The 14,705-nt window shown below is 40.0% G+C and overlaps 1 protein-coding gene across 1 annotated transcript in view; it reads left to right on the top strand.

The window, feature by feature from the left end:
• Nucleotides 1-14,705, top strand: part of LOC118745651 — a 141,494-nt gene that overhangs the window by 79,282 nt on the left and 47,507 nt on the right. The gene's annotated exons all lie outside the window — the stretch shown is intronic.

Below are 14,705 nucleotides of genomic sequence, written 5' to 3'. Positions count from 1 at the left end.
CGTTTTACACAGCCATATAAGTTTTGAGGGGTGCCAAATTCAGACATAGCGGCGTATAGGAAACTCCTTTTAGTGCTGTCGGAAACAGCTTTAAAGTCGACAAATAGCGGTGAGTGTCGATCCTTTTCTCGTGGGTCTTTTCCAAGATTTGGCGTATTGTCAATACCTGGTCTATGGTGGACTTGCCAGGTCTAAAGCCACACTGATAAGGCCCAATCAGTTCATTGACGGCTTCAGTGTTTCATACAATACGTTCGATAAGACCTTGTAACCTATGCTTAGAAGGCTGATCCCTCGGTATTTGGCGCGAATGGCGGGGTCGCCTTTCTTGTGGATTGGGCAGTGCACACTTAAATTCCAGTCGTCGGGCAGACGTTCATCTGATCATATTCTGCATAAGAGTTGATGCATGCACCTGCACGTTCATCTGATCATATTCTGCATAAGAGTTGATGCATGCACCTTATTAATTCCACGCCACCGTACTTGAATAGCTCAGCTGCTAGGCTGTTAGCTCCAGCAGCTATGTTGTTTTTCAGCCGCGTTATTGCTATTCGTACCTCGTCATAGTCAGGCGTAGAAACATCGACTGGGGGATCGGGTACTTCTTCTCCACAACTTTCCAAACTGCTACCATTCAGTAGGGTGGAGAAATGTTCCCCCCATAATTTAAGTACGTTCTGAACATCGGTAACTAGGTCGACATTGTTGTTCTTACAGGAGTACGCCCTGGTCTTGAAACCGTAAGTCGCCTAACTCTCTGGTAAAAGTTTCGGGCATTCTTCCTGTCGGCCAGCATTTCAGGCTCTTCGCACTCACGTATTTCGGCCTCTCTCTTCTTATTGCGGCAAATAGGTCTCGCTTCCCTCTTCAGATCACTATAGTGGCTCCACGTAGCGTGCGTTGCTCCCGATCGGAGCGTGGCCCTGTAGGCGGCATCTTTTTTTCTGCAGCTTCCAGACACTCCTCATCGTACCACTGGTTCTTTCGGGCTCGCTGAAATCCGACTACTTCTTCGGCGGCGGTACTTAATGAGCGGGAAATGTGGTTCCACTGCTCGCATATGTCGGTTTGTTTAAGAGTGCTCTCTGAGAGCAGGTGTGAGAGTCGAGTAGCGAACGCACTGGCAGTCTGTTGTGATTGCAGGTTTTCGACGTTAAGCTTTTTTTGCCTATTTGGGCGCACATTGAAAACTACTGAACGGATTTTGACGAGATTTTCTCTAATAATCGATAGGAGAGTGACCTTTTTTATCTAGAATTTTAATAGGGTTGGCACCTGTCTAAAAAACTATCAGATCCGCACCGTTCGTTGGATTTGAAAAACTGAGGTGGTAAATGAAAGCGATTGGTCTCTAGAAAATCACTGATGTCTTATTTTTTGAATAGGGTTGCCACCTCTTAAGGAAATTACTATATTCAATCCTTATAAGCGTAGGCGTCAGTTCTGCACCGTCACTGTCTAATAAAAACACTTAGTCTCTAGATGTGTAATAATGTATTATTTTTCTGAGTAGGGTTGCCACCTGTTTAAAAGCTGTAAGATCTTCTCCGTTCGTTGGATAAAAAAATGAGATCCCAAGTGAAAGTGCATGGCCTTTGCATTTAAAAAAACTTTAAGTGGTAGAGTAGGGTTGCCACCTATTTAAAATTACCATATTCTATACATAGTACAAAGGAAAGGCGAGATATTTTGACCATGCTACCTAACGGATATAGACAAGATTTCCTAAGTATATAATAAACAAAGTATATGATGACATATGATATCTTTCTCCAAATTCGTAAATGTACATACATACGCATACATTCAGCGCGTGGCGAAGCCTCGCATATTAGTGGCCGGCTAGTATATGTATAATTTGAATATTAGCCAGATAAGATCATAATAACAATTTTTAGTAATAACTCGATTCCGGCGCGACCTGGCGTTTTAAGTTGTAAACGTAAACTATACAGAGACCAACTAAAATACATCAAAAATTTCATTAAAATAATATGAATCGCTAAGGAATTCACTCACAAACGCAAGTACCGAAGAATTATATGTATATGCATTTACAGATAGGTAGAAGTTTCAGTATGTTTGAAAGACGCCACGACCCCTTTTCCAATAGGCCGCGCTTTTCTCCATGAGTATGGGATTGATATCAAAATCTCCATACCAAGTTCCAGGACTCTACCACAAATACTTCCAGCGATATGCAGTATGAAAAATTTGATTTGTATGGGAGATACCACAACCCTTTGATATGTCGAAATTATTATCAGCCTATAACCAGAAGGTGTCAAAAATTTAAAAAAACTTATCCTTATATAATTGGTAAAGTTAATAAGTATAGACAAATAACCTTAAAACACCGAACTGTAAAACAATCATTAAGCTCTTTTCTATGTATACCTATAATACGTATGCCGAATTTCAAGCAAATCGGACCATAACTTAGATTTGTTCGAATAGTACGGTCCCTGGTCCACCTATCAGAAAAAAGTGTATGTCAATCTAGGCAATGAGCTACCTACGCCCCAAATTTGAAGCAGATCGAACCACAAAGAATAGATCGGTCCCTGGTCCACTTACCGGAAAAAGTATCCTAGGCAAAAAGCTGCCTACGTACCAAATTTCTAGCAAACCGGACAAAAAAAAAGAGATTTTTCGAATAAATCGGTCCCTGAGCCATCTACCGGAAAAAAATTTTTCTGGCCCTTGACATGGTGGTTGTGAAAGCTGTTTATATACAAAATTTTATGAAAATCGGAACTGCCTTTCTGGTTCTGCTTCATCTTTCGCTAATTTTACGTTGGAGTGATAAATTTAGATACTTAAATACCATCTTTTGTTTGCAAAATTCATTTTGCTCGGCATTTCCTCTTACTCTCGTCTTCTAATTGTGCAATCTTGTATTATATCATCCATACATATGTATATATATATATACATATATATATTTCGAATACTGCGGCAACGCGAAGCCATCAACAAGAAAATGGCAGAATGTTCGATGAAAGACGTAGAATATTCGACAGCAAGAAACATCAAGTGGAGGAATGCTGCGAAAAACGAGAGAATGAGAGAATGTGCGATAGACAACATAACGTTCTAGAGTTGCCATGAGTGCGAGCGCAGGTACATGGGCATTTCCCAGAAGCATCGAATTTTTTTGAGAGAAAAAAAGTTTTTTTCAAATCGTGAGCACATGTCTGAAATTTTTAGTATACGTTCCTTTAACTGCTAGAATACAAAATCCAACGTGGCGCAACATTTTAAAGAAACGCACCATACGTTTTAAACATTTTTTTTTGTTGAAAATCGAAGGTGGGCACAATTTTAGTCCGATTTCGAAAATTTTCAACATATAGCTTTTTTTGTGCCAATGTTAATATTTGTACTGAGTTTGGTTCAAATCGATTAATCGGTTACAGAGATATACATACAGCGAACCAAATAAAAACTGGGACGGGACTTTTTAGTAAGTTTTGGCTATTTTTATATATTTTATTTAATGTTTATTATTGTTTTATGAAAGTATAGCTGGTTAATTAACAAATATGAAATAAATCCAAATTTCAGACCTTGTGCAAAAATTATGAAAACTCCGCAAAGTTTGACCAAAACTTCTAACTTCTTGATCACTGGTCTTTAGACAAAATTTTGGTACCCAGCTTTGTAGCCCACTAAATTTTAGCGAACGAATTGCAAGTTTAAGTATCTTGGACTTACCGTTGAGTTTTGGCATTTTTTTTTTTATTAACGGTGCTCCGAATTTTTTTCATATAAAAAAAAATGCGAAAATAAACTGCCAAAAATCAACTAGTATCTACAACCTAAGTTCTTCCAGTTGACACCTCATTTTCGAATATCGAACGAACGGTGCAGATTTGATGACATGCACAAAAAATGCCTCTGGTATTATATATATTGGTTTTTTTCGGGCATCTGTTATTTCTTTTTCGCTCTGTAACTTTTTAATGAACAAATAAAAAAGTGGTGCACGAGGATCATAGTTCAATAGTATATTGTACAATATAGCACACACGTATTTGGCTAAATTTTCCAATTCCAGAGGATGTGCTAATAAAAATTATGCATTTTTACTTTTGTGCACGCGTCGTAACCTTTTCAAGAAGTTGTTTTTTTAAACTATTTTCTAATGAGAGCACATAAGCCTACCATAATTCCTCTTATGCTCCGGAACACTATAAAGTTGTCCGATAACTGTTTTAGGTACGCTCCAGCTACAGTATACCTTAAAAGCTGCGAGTGTCAGATTTTAAAAAAAGGAGTAACGCCACTTTGACTCTTCACAACTTCTTTTCTATTGCAAGCACATACTTCTAACGATTCTACTCTCCAAATACTACCAGTTAATTATAAACTGAAACATGTGCAATCAACGCACCAAATTTTGCAACGTAAAATTAAAAAAGAAAAAACAAGTAAGAAAGTCTAAGTTCGGGCGGAGCCGAACATTAAATACCCGGCGCAAGTATTAAATATATGTTTTCCACCTTTCCGAAAACTAGCCCTCCATTGTAAGCCGGGGTGCTTTTACCCCTATTTTAAACATCTTCGATAGAACGTTCAGTTAGACATAATGAGATAATTTTATATAGTCATATGTGGGCGATATCACGCCCATTTTCCAAAATTCCAAACAATGTTACTTCTTTTCAAGGGATTGGTTTTAGTATCAATTTTGAGTAAACTAGCGTCCTTAAATTTCCAAATATTGAAGTTTCAAGCATTTCTGAAATTTACCGTTATATGGAAAGCGGCCGTAATTTTAGTCCGATTTCAATAATTTTCAGCGTTATTCTTTTGTCTGGATATCACAATAACCATACCGTTTGGTTTGGTACAAATTGGTACGACGGTTACCGATATTTACCGGTTACATATATCTGATCATAAGTGGGCGGTGCCGCGCCCATTTTCCAAAATTTTACCATAAATGCATTTCCTGCTAAAGAATTGTTGCAAGCATCAATTTTTAATAAATTAGCTTTAATATTTACTGATTTATCGAGTATTTCGTATTTCTCTAAATTACCTTTATATGGGATGTGGGCGTGGTTATTGTCCGATTTTAAAAAGTTTCGGTCATTTGGTATGGTGTATCAAGGCCAAAAACTGAGCCAAGTTTGGAAGAAATTGGTGCAGCGGCTACCAAGATATACACATGTAATCATAAGTGGGCGTGGCCACGCCCATTTTCCTAAAATTTATAATATTGTTATTTTTCGTCTAAAAATTATTGTAAATAACAATTTTGAGTGAATAAGCTTCAGTAGTTACTAAAATATCGCAGTTTTCGTATTTCTGAAAATTACCGTTATATGGGAGGTAGGCGTGGTTGTTGTCCGATTTTGCCCATTTTCAATACCATCCGTCCTACGCCCGAAAGAAATGCACATATCAAATTTCGTTAAGATATCTCAATTTTTACTCGAGTTATCGTGTACACAGACGGACGGACGGACGGACAGACAGTCACCGCTTAATCGATTTATCTTTTCATTCTGATCATTTATGTATACATTTGTCTATATATCTATCTCGATTCATTTTGCCTGTTACAAACAACCGTTATGTAAACAAAGTTATAATACCCTTGTGCACAAGTGCGCTCGGGTATAAAAATAGGAGAGTCACATATCTACTTATTTATAAAAATTTCCCAATTTTATTTCTGGATTATATGCTTATTTGGCTAGAGAATATGTACGGTGGTCCTTTTTATGCATTTACATAATCTACACAATATATGCAACCTGATTTGTGTTAATAAACCAACGAAAATTATGTTTCCGAAGAAAAACTAACGAGCTACAAGTAAGTTGTAAAACAGAGATCGATTGCATAAGCAAGTTTTGTATAGTGTTTTAATTGGTTTAACGAGTATTGTGAATTGTTATTATTGCCTAAATAAGTATTGTGAAGTGTTTGTTATACTATAATCATAATTGTACTTGAATTTGGTCATCTTGAGCGTTTATTTAACAATCCAGCAATACGAACTGAAAGGATTTTGGGAAATCCGTCAACTAAACAAGGATAATCTTAATCAGTGATTCCCAAAGTGGTCCAGGTGGACCCCCAAGGGTCCACGGAAGACTAAACGGGGGTCCACGGTGGCGTGAAAAAAATTTGGGGTCCATGAGTTGCAAATGGGGGTCCACGAAAATTTATCTGGTTTCAATGTAAAGAACCAAAGTGGTTGCTTGATAGCCTCTTTATTTAACTTTAATTTTTATGAGTGGTGTATAGTGCTCTTGACTTACCGTCACTTTGTGTTTTAAGGCCACCTGCAGACTAAAAACAACTGGATGCTGGTATGACAATGAGTGAGGCGCGGCGAAAATTGCTGGCGGCAGAGATTTAAGCAGTTGTGTCTTTTCAATGCTACAGGATAGTATGCCACCATTACCTTTGTTGAAGAGATTCTATTATGTTGAGTTCCCTGAGACTGAATGCTGGTTTGATTCCATCGCTGAGACCGGACTCACACATTGTCGAATCTTCACTGATGGCTCAAAAACTGACTCTGGGGTCTTTTTCGAGGTTAATGGAGATAAGCTTCACTTTTCTTTGGGGGAATATGCTTCGGTCTTCCAGGCTGGGGTAATTGCAATACTCAAAGCCATGGACTACGTGGTGTGGAACATATGTGGAGGGGAAGGAGTTTACGTGACTGCAGTGACAACCAAGCTGCACTTAAGGCATTGACCAGCCCTCTATTTATGTATTCCATACTAGTTCGACAATGCAAGTCTCTACTAAAATATGATGGTGAACATAACGAGGTTGTTTTACTCTGGGTGCCAGGTCATTCTGTAGCACCTGGTTATGAGACATCTGATCATTTGGCCACAGTTGGCTCAGACCAGGCATTCCTCGGTCCGCAACCAGTTTTAGCACTCCCACCTTCGGCAATCGAAGCCACCATCAGAATCTGGGTGAATACTTCGCTCAGAAATGACTGAGCGGCATCGAGGGGATGCAGGTGGGCAAAACTCATGTTGCCTTCAATCTCAAAAGGTCTATCAAATTTTTTGCTCTCACATTTGATGAGTTTATGGAGAAGATAATGTAAATAACGCTAGCGCTCGCAGTGCTCTTAAAAAATATAATTCTTCCGAGAACACAAGAAAATATTTTACTTATATTTTGGCCACTCTGAGTTTAGTTTTTGAATTCACCCGCGATGCAAATTTACAGATCTAATTTTCACATTTAATTTTTTTACGACCTTTGGGAATATTTAGAAATGTATCAGTAGGTGGTCCACCGAAACCAGTAAATTTTTGAAAGGGGTCTACGAGAAAAAAAGTTTGGGAACCTCTGATCTTAACAATTGGTGTCAGATGTGGGATTGTTAAATAAATCCCGAAGGATAAACTTTTGAAAATGGCAAAAATTTAAGAGCTCAAGGACCTCAAACAGGAGTTGGAAAAGCGAAATTTACCAACCTCCGGAAGAAAAGTAGAGTTACTATCACTTCTGCGAGAAGCTAAGGTAGGGGAGTTTGAAGGTCGTCTCTGTGATTTGTAGTTGAATCACCCAGCTGTTTTGACAAGCGCGCCCAAGGTAAAAACTCCATCCTTCGACGGCACGATTCCTTTCCAGCTGTCTAAGCTCCAGTTCGAAAAAACGGCTACAGCAAATAGATGGAGCTGCGTTATTTGTTGCGTTAAAAGGACCTGCAGTGGAGGTCTTTCAAACTGTTCCCGCCTGTGTAAGAGATAACTACATTGCGTTGATGGATGCCGTGGAAAGGCATTATGGTAGGGAGCACAGGAAGCAAATTAACCAGGTGGAGCTGGAGAATCGCTACCAAAAAGCCAACGAGTCTACAAAAATTCGCCTCCAAGATTGAGAGATTGGAGGGTAAAATATAGAGGTTAATCAGCGGAATGCGGGACATGTCGTATGAAACGGTCTCGTATGCTCAGACGCGTGAAACGGCGGCGCACAGTGGGGCAAAAAAGGTTGATGTGGACAAATCAATTTTGAGAGCCCAAATATGAACCGATTTCAAGATTGTTTTTTTTTTTAATAAAAGATAATTAAATTTCGCGCCGATCCATACCGTACTATTCGTAATGAATATTGAATATATATATATATATTTTTTTAAAGAATTGCTGATATTTTAAATTAATTTCAAGTATTTTCCAAAAAAGTGGAAGCATTCAATCGTGAAATTTTTTTATTTCATTTTTCAACATAAATAAAAAAAACCAGAGCTTTTTTAAAAAATCGGCACGGATGGGTCGACGCGAAATTAATCTTTTATTTAAAAAAAAGAAACTTGAAATCGGTTCATATTTGGGCTCTCAAATTTCATTTGTCCCTAGCAACCTTTTATGCCCCACTGTGCGGCCCTCCTAAGTAGACCAGCCTACAAAGCTCATAAAGTGGAAGTGGAGATTCCGACCAGACAAATGAAGTGCTGAGGAAAATAGTCAAGATACTGGGCGCGAAAAAAGATGGCTTTGGCAAATGTTTTAAATGTGGCTCCAATCAGTCGTTAAACTTAAACGAGCCAGCAGCAAGGGGCGCGCGCTAGCTCCCACAATTGAATGTCCCTTAATCTCTATCTCGCAACTTGGCAGGAAAGCGAGCAACGTTACTATTGGTGGATATGTGGACGGATATGAGCGAGTACTAACAGTAGATACGGGAGCATTACATTCCATCATTCGATCTGATTTGGTCCCTAAGGCTGAGGACAGCAATTGCTGATGACACCCGAGTTTTAGGCGTAGTAACATGCAAACTCGAAATAGGGAATGTGGCGGTGTTACACAAGTTCATAGCTGCGGAGATTGTGGATGAAGTCATCAAAGGAGTAGACTTCTTATTTGGCCAGGGCGTTAAGATCGACATGGAAAACAGAATCATGAAGTACAACAACATGGAAGTGCCCCTTAGCTAGGTTACGATGGCCCGTACAGGAAAGCGAACAGATTCAACCGAAGTCATAAGTAGTTGTTTCGGCGAAGATTGACGGAGATTGTGGGACAAACAAGTTGTGGGTTGTTGAAGCAACACAAAATTCTACACCGGACGTACTTATTGGCAAAACCCTAGCTAAGACGCAAAAGACGAACGCATCCCAGTTCGAGTACTGCTTAAAGTAGATAGTAGTACTGCTTAAAGTAGTAACTAGTAGTAGTTCGAGTACTCAAACTCCGAAGAGGAACGGTACTGCGACAATGTCGAGCGGTAGAAGCCATCTTCAACTGTAAAATGTTACCTGAAATCGATTCCATTGGCGAGGATGGCATTTCAAAAGACAAGCGCATGGACGGAAGGGTTGGAAGGAAATTACCACCACAACGCCGAGCAACTTATCCGCAGTTACTCCAACCTATTCGACAAGAATGGCAACAAACCAGGCAGTACCAACGTTGTGAAACATCGCATTGATACTGGTGATGCAAGGCCGATCCATCAAGCTCCTCGAAGTGTTCCACTTGCCAAACGCGTCGCTGTAAGCAAGATCATAAAGGAAGTGAGCAGGAGTGGTATGATTTAGCGAGTCCATGGAGTTCGCCGGTATTACTTGTAAAGAAGAAGGATGGTGAAATGCAGTTCTGCATGGACTATCGAAAACTAAACGACGTAACGAAAAAGGACAGCTATACACTGAAATGGTTCTCAACGCTCGAACTTCAGAGCGGTTATTCGCAAGTGTAAGAGGAAGACAAGGAGAAGACAGCCTTCAGCTTTGGAGATGGTCTTTGGCCATTCACGGTGATGCCTTTTAGATTATGCAACGCTCCTGCCATTTTCGAATGACTTATGGACCATGTGCTTAAGGGGCTGCATTGGAAAACGTGCATGGTATATCTAGACGATATTATCGTGTTGGGTAAAAGCTTTGAGGAATACCTTAAGAATTTGGAAGAAGTTTTCCAGAGGATAGCTGGCGCTGGTCTCAAACAAAGTCGTAAAAAGTGCTCACTGTTCAAGAAGGAGGTGAACTACTTAGGAGACAAGGTGACAACAGAAAGCGTCTGCACTGCGAAGGAAAAGATAGAAACAGTAAAGGATTGGCCAAAACATAGGAACCTGCAAGAGCTACGAAGTTTCCTTGGGCCATGCAATTATTATCGCCGATTTGTCAGCGTTGCCAATAGCCTCCACGAGCTCACTAGGAAAAATAGGGCAGTTGAGTGGAACAATGAACAGGAGGAGGCTTTCCAAACTCAGAAGAAACAACTATGTACCAGGCGTTTTCCGTTCCAGGTGCAAGATTTATTTTGGATACAGGTAAATAATGAGCAGGAAAAGGAAGTTGCCTACTATATCCGGTCGATTGTAAAACCAGAGAGGAACTACTGCGTAACTCGAAGAGAAATACTAGCGTTGGTGGGCAACGTTTCCGAGTTCGAACGGATCATGCAGCGCTGAAGTGGCTTCTCCAATTCAAGAATCCAGAAGAATAGCTAGCTCGGTGGATTGAGAGACTGGAAAGCTACGAATTCATTATTGGACATCGCAAGGGAAGTTTCCACAGAATTCGAAGCTATGTCCTGTCGACCATGTAGCCTAAATGTAAACACTGCGCAAAAGCTGAGGCCAAGGAAGACGTTATTGACGCCCTCCTAACGACAATTACACCAGCGGAAGAGTGGAAGGAATACTGGGCACAATGGAACTGCTTAAAGTAGATATCTGGCTGTTTGCATAGGGTATGGGAAAGCGAAGATGGTCAGTGCTCCCGCAACTTAAAGTAGTTCCAAGGGTAAGAAATCTGAATGTACTTAAGGAATTCCACAATGGTCCTAGAGGAGGGCACCTGGGAATCACGAAGACTCTGGAGAAGATCAAGCAGAGGTTCTATTGCGTTGGTTGTCGGCAATCGGTCGCAGAGTGGATTGCTAACTGCGCGGAGTGTATTGCAGCTAAAGGACCGAAATCCAGAAGTCATGGCCAGATGAAGCACTATAGCTCAGATGCACCATTCGAGCGGATTGCCATGGATGTAGCAGGCCCTCTTCCTATGTGCGCACTGGAAAACAAACACGTACTTGTGGCTATGGACTACTTTAGCAAGTGGCCGGAGGTATACCCGATTCCAAACCAGGAAGCTAAAACAGTAGCGGAGGTATTCACCTATAATACGGTGTATCTATAGAGCTGCACTCTTACCAGGGAACAAATTTTCAATCTGCGATGTTCCAACAGATGTGCCTGATACTGGGTATCCAGAAAACTCGAAAAACGGCTCTTCATCCCCAATAAGATGGCATGGTGGAACGGTTCAACCGGACCTTGGAAGAGCATTTGCGAAAAGTCGTGGCATTAATCAGGAAGATTGGGATGTCCACATACTCTTGTTCCTGATGGGATACCGATCAAGCAGTGCATGAAACAAGGGCTAAAACTCCTGCAAGGGTAATCTTTGGCAGTGAGCTCCGTTTGCCTAGTGACCTGAAGTTTGCAGTAAGTGGCGATGCAATAAGGGGTGAGGAAGAGACGTCTAACATTCCGGAGGAAGAGCTGAGAGAGATACATGAACTGGTAAGACAACGCACGCAAATTATGAGTGACAAGATGATAGTGAGATGATAGAGAATGAATTCCGAGGGTTTCCAGGAAGGAAATTTAGTGTTGCTGTACAATCCCCAACTGAAGAAAGGTTTGTCCCCAAAACTACAATTTAACTGGGAAGGTCCGAATAAGGTGGTTAAACGGCCGAACGACGTAGTGTATCGAACCTAGACCGTTGGGAGACCGAGAAAGAAGATGAAGGTGGTCCGCTTGGAGAGGCTTGCAGCGTTTGGAACAGCAAGTGGGTCTGATCGGGACGACGTAAAGTATTCGACAGCAAAAAATGTCAAGTGGAGGAATACTGCGAACAGCGAGAGAATGAGAGAACGTGCGATAGACGGCAGAACGTTCTAGAGTTGCCATGAGTGCGAGCGCAAGTCAGTTGCGAATCAGCAAGCTACAAGTACGTTGTAAAACAGAGATCGATTACATTAGCAAGTTTTGTAAAGTGTTAATGTTAAATGTTGTTATGGCCTAAACCAGTATTGTTATCTGTTTGTTGTACAATAAAGTTAATTGTACTGTAATTTGGTCATCTTGAGCGTTTATTTAACAAGCCAGCAATACGAAGTCAAGGGATTTTGGGAAATCCGTTAACTAAACATGCATAATCGTAACAATATATATATATATATATACAAGTATGTTTATCAGTTATTAACGGACCCAAGTGATTTCATATTTATTTGGTCACTTCCTTTTACTCTGATATGTATAAATCTATGCAACCATTTGCAATAGCAACTTAACACAGGGTGCTTCTGATGAAATTAACACCCCTAATCTGCAACCCTTTCGTATTCGGATTTTGCTACGAATCGTAGAAACAGTATGCTGCAATCCGAATCGTATTTTCGAACTTTCGAAATTCGTAACAATGGCATGCCTAAAAACGAACGATTACGCTTTTTTGCGTAATTTTGTACGAACACAATTCTGTGTCGGAGGCGAGATAAAAGACGTAAATCGATGTGTGTTTTCAGGAAATATTAGTGGTGTTCATTTAAACAGATAAATTTGCCCTTCGCATATAAGTATATTTTTATCCACTGCTTTATATAAACGAGGCGATCTGTTACTTCTCAGCTTGAAAAGGTTGGTCTCATTCCTTAATTGTGGTAATATCATAGTACTATGAATATGTAAACAGAATCTTTGTTGCCCCTTATCGAGAAGCTTGGGTCCGGTTTAGTTATTTGTACAATGATTTTCGGTTGTTGTGTCCAAACGCATAATCCGAATCCAAAAACTTTAACATCACGTGTAATCAAATGATTAAAATTGGATTTAAAATAAATGTTTCAAATTTCCGAGTACTATCTTATTACTAAATTCGGTTTGCACTATGCACTTTTTTGCAAATTTCGACGTGGGTTCTGCGCAAAAATACTGTGGATGGCGTAGCCGGAGAGATATGCACAAGAATACCTTGGTATACCTTTGACATGCGGAAGCTCCTCTTCTCCGGCAACACAGAAAGGAGAAGTCTACTTAGTAAGGGTTATAATCCCTAAGCGCGGCCGAAGGCAGAAGCAGGCGCAACAGGTGGTGGACCTAACAAAGTGCATGTTTTCAATGCCTTGGAAGAAGCTGTTAATGCATTAACTGGATTGAGAACCAGAGTTTCAGGCATAGGAAGAGTTCTGGCTTGTGGTTCAACAATTCAACCAGAAGCTAACATAGATGCGCCCATGGTTACTATGCCCGACAGCTCCGCATACCTTTGTGAAACCATTGCCATAGCGCCCTCTTACTCTGCTGCTGTAATTGCAAATTCATCAGAATCCATCATTTTCATCAAAATATGTAAATTTAACCAATTTTACAATAAACAAGCACATGATTAGTTTTTTTTAATTCCTTTCCACTTTGTTTTCCTTCATTCATTTATCTTCGAAAAACAACTGATAGCTGGCAATGCTGCACATGTTTCCGCAAGGGTTGCAGCATGTGGATTTTTCGTTTTTCGTAGCGTAGCTACGAATTACTAATTACGAAAATTCGGGTTCTAGAATAAGGAGGTAAAATTTTTCTGCTGCATACAAAGGCCAAAAAAGGCGTTTTAGCGGGTGCCTAAAAAAATTTTTACACCCAAAATTTTGTGAGCAGCAATTAATTTCATACATATGAACGCTTAAGGTAAATTGCACTATGCTATGCAGTGTTGGGTCGTGTATTTTCCTTCCTTCCGCTGCAGCGTAGTGCATATTTTCAGGGGCAGTTTTACAAAAAGGAAACGCATGCACAGGGTTGCAATTAGCATTCCGTTATGATGCATTTTCGAACATTTATTTTGCAGTTTGCTTTTAATCACGTTTTAAATTTGAAATTTTTTTACTTAACCGGAGTTTTGTGTACGCAGTTTTATAGCCCATTAAATTTTGGCATAATTTAGTGAAGGAGGAAAAATTAACTTTGAATTTAAATAATAAACATTCGAAGTGACCGTCAAGCAACGGCGGGGTCAAATGGAATGGAAATTTACAAATTGGAATTCTTCGAAATTTTCTGCTGGGCTATGCGTTACAGCTTTGCAAATTTTACCCCTAACGAAACCAATCAAAAATAGGGGTTTATTACATTTTGCCCGATGAAAACTCCGATCGAGCTAACTCAAACGATATATTGTTATAACGGGTGATTTTTTTGAGGTTAGGATTTTCATGCATTAGTATTTGACAGATCACGTGGGATTTCAGACATGGTGTCAAAGAGAAAGATGCTCAGTATGCTTTGACATTTCATCATGAATAGACTTACTAACGAGCAACGCTTGCAAATCATTGAATTTTATTACCAAAATCAGTGTTCGGTTCGAAATGTCGAAAATCCGCTTTTTTATCGACAAATTTTGTTCAGCGATGAGGCTCATTTCTGGTTGAATGGCTTCGTAAATAAGCAAAATTGCCGCATTTGGAGTGAAGAGCAACCAGAAGCCGTTCAAGAACTGCCCATGCATCCCGAAAAATGCACTGTTTGGTGTGGTTTGTACGCTGGTGGAATCATTGGACCGTATTTTTTCAAAGATGCTGTTGGACGCAACGTTACGGTGAATGGCGATCGCTATCGTTCGATGCTAACAAACTTTTTGTTGCCAAAAATGGAAGAACTGAACTTGGTTGACATGTGGTTTCAACAAGATG

Source organism: Rhagoletis pomonella, unplaced genomic scaffold (assembly GCF_013731165.1).
Source record: "Rhagoletis pomonella isolate Grant_MI unplaced genomic scaffold, Rhpom_1.0 Rhpom_scaffold_00009, whole genome shotgun sequence".
NCBI lineage: Eukaryota > Metazoa > Arthropoda > Insecta > Diptera > Tephritidae > Rhagoletis > Rhagoletis pomonella.
This window is presented reverse-complemented; position numbering and strand designations above follow the sequence as displayed.